This window comes from Pygoscelis adeliae, unplaced genomic scaffold (assembly GCF_000699105.1).
Source record: "Pygoscelis adeliae isolate BGI_AS28 unplaced genomic scaffold, ASM69910v1 Scaffold504, whole genome shotgun sequence".
NCBI classification, from domain to species: domain Eukaryota; kingdom Metazoa; phylum Chordata; class Aves; order Sphenisciformes; family Spheniscidae; genus Pygoscelis; species Pygoscelis adeliae.
In genome coordinates this window covers 369,830-372,308 of record NW_008824555.1, presented here as the reverse complement: position 1 = coordinate 372,308, position 2,479 = coordinate 369,830, and the positions used below count along the sequence as shown (strand labels likewise).

The 2,479-nt window shown below is 55.9% G+C and overlaps 1 protein-coding gene across 5 annotated transcripts in view; it reads right to left on the bottom strand.

Moving 5' to 3' along the window:
• PHOSPHO1 (phosphatase, orphan 1) overlaps positions 1–2,479 on the bottom strand; it is a 12,190-nt gene that overhangs the window by 4,334 nt on the left and 5,377 nt on the right. For 2 of the 5 annotated variants that reach the window (XM_009321964.1, XM_009321966.1), the window contains exon 1: positions 1,364–1,455. The exons of 2 other annotated variants lie outside the window; for them this stretch is intronic. The gene's annotated coding sequence lies outside the window, so the exon portion shown is untranslated. Of the gene's footprint in view, positions 1–1,363; positions 1,456–2,479 lie in introns of those variants that run through there. One more of the 5 variants, XM_009321967.1, reaches the window with a different exon arrangement.

Here is a 2,479-nt window from a genome sequence, read left to right as displayed (position 1 = left end):
GTGGACACCGTTAGGGGCAGCTGTAAGGGACGATGTGGACGCGGGGAGCTGACCCGCCTCTCAAAAAGCTCTTCTGGGCCCCAGATTTTTGCATTTTGCTAAACAGGAAAGGCTAACAGCGCACGTCTTGAATTCCGGGCAGATTAGGTCAAACACAGACCTGAATGGCAACCTCCACGCAATCTATGGTCCCTTCAGCGCTTTTCAGCCAAGGTTCCCCAAACACCTTCCATCTAGCCACCTCTCCCGAATTAACGCTTTGCTACGCACGTAAAAAACTGACCTACGAGCTGGGGAAAAGCCAGTTTGGTCTCTTTTGGCTTATTTTAGCTCTGCCTCCTTCGAGAGCTGACCAGCACGAGGTCGGAAACAGCATCAGCCACCCCGATCTCACATTAACTTGTCCTCAGCGGAGCTCCCTGTGAGCTCTTGCCTCCCTTCCCCACCTCCCAGGCATCGCTTTGCTCTCCCTGAAGCACCGTGGACACCAATAGCCCCAGCGGGGATAAATCCAGCCGCTCCCGAGAGCTGGAAAACAAAATCAGTTGCTCTACCGGGCTCCTTGCCCCGGCGTCCCCGGCACTGCCACCGCTGCTGCACAGAGCCTCTCCCAGCCCAGGGCTCTGAGCCAAGCGCCCCGACAGCAGCTTCCCCTCCGCGGGTCGTGGGGGAGAAGAGGGGCCACCGGACCGTTTTCTATGGGATTTCTAAGGAAAACGAGAATCCGTGAAGTCAGCTTGGACAACTGCTGCCCCCACCTCCCGGCAGGAGATCGGAGCGTCCCTGCCACGCTTCTGCGAGAGCCGCCTTCTGCTCTCAGCCGTCCCCAACGCTGCTCTTAATTGTATCAAAGTACGCATTGCTTTTATGCAAAGGAGAAATTAAAATCTAAGCCAGCTTTATTTAGTGAATAAAGGTCCGGGATGGGACTTCTCACCACCGGCCTCCGGGGGCTGTTGGGCAAATCACGTCCTTGCCCCATGTGCTGTTCTCCCCTTACGATACAGAAAAGGGAGATACCGGCGTTATCATTCTTGTCGTTCGGGTCAGGTCAATAAACCAGCACTCATCCTCTCCGGCTAAAGACAAGCAGGCTGAGCTGTGGGGTCTGGCTGCAGCCACCTCAAACCCTGACTCTGCCCCGCGCCGGAGGGGAGCGGAGATGGGGAAAAAAAATACTTAGCAAATCTCCCAGCCCCGAATTACCCCGTTAAATCCAGCCAGGAGCCAGCGGTGCCCACGGGCACACCGCTAGCAGCGTGGGACGGAGCGGCCGGCTCCATCCGGGGTAGGGAGAAGCGAAATCCCTGCAGGACCGTGTCTCCGCTCCCAGCAGAGCTATTTCTGCACGGAGATGACTCACCCGGCGGCTGCTTCCCGGGAGCGCGTCCGTCCACCTTCTGCAAAAAAGGGACTCCCTCCAAAATAAAAGCAAAGCGGCCGCGCTTCCTAACATTATGCAAAGCCTGAATGTTGAAACAGAAAATAAAACAGGTATTTGCTCATTAATTGCGTCAAACATAAAGGCTTAAACAAACTGAATTCGGGGTGAGGGTCAAAATACGCCCGATACAAGCGGTGAGCTGCTGGGTTCACCGCAAGAATAATTTCCCAGGGTAGTTTATCCCCAAAATCTCGACGTTTTCTTCCTCTCTGGCAATACCTCCAGCCATCCTCAGGATCTTTCTGCCCCGAAGGGGCCCAGGGAGGAAAGACTGGACCCCGCCAATATTTGCCGCCCTCCTTATGTCCGCAGATCAGCTCTTGCCGCTCGTCCCAGGGGACCTCTGCACCGCCGTGTGACTTTGGGCTTAATCCCCTAACGGGTTCAGCGCAGGACGAGCTGCACGGAGAGGAGCAGCGCTGCGCTACGCACCCGCCCTCCGCCACGGGATCAGGCCCTACACCAGCCCCTGGGCACATCCAAGCGAGCGTGGACGGGGATCAGCACCTGATTTGGGAGCCGGGAACTGCTGAGCCTCGAAAGCGAGGGGGCACGGGGGCATTTCCCAACTGCAGGCACAGTCCCTGGGCTGGTTTTAATCCCCCCGGCATACTCTGCTCTTGCCAGTTTTTAACATTTTTTACCTTAAAAAACCATTTGGTGTTTCCGGTGCGTACAACGTGTTTGGTATTTTTTAATTTTAACTCAAAACTCAACCACTCACCTTTGGCAAACGCCTTTGCCCACCCTTCAGGGCAATATTAAGGGCAAAACAAGAGGACAGAGTCCTGCTGCCCCAAAAGCAAAGGAGGGGAAAACCTCCCTCTCCGGCACAGACATCGGCACCATCAGGCATGTCATCGGGATCGTGAGACAATTTCACCACTCCTGGAATAAAACCCGACCCGCTCCCGTCCCTGGCCAGCTACACAGCTCCCGAAACAGAACCAAATGAGCAAATTAATAACAAATCACCGGACAGCAGAGCTCGGAGGGGTGTCTCAGCCAGCCCCGACCCCCTCCGCGCGCCCAGGT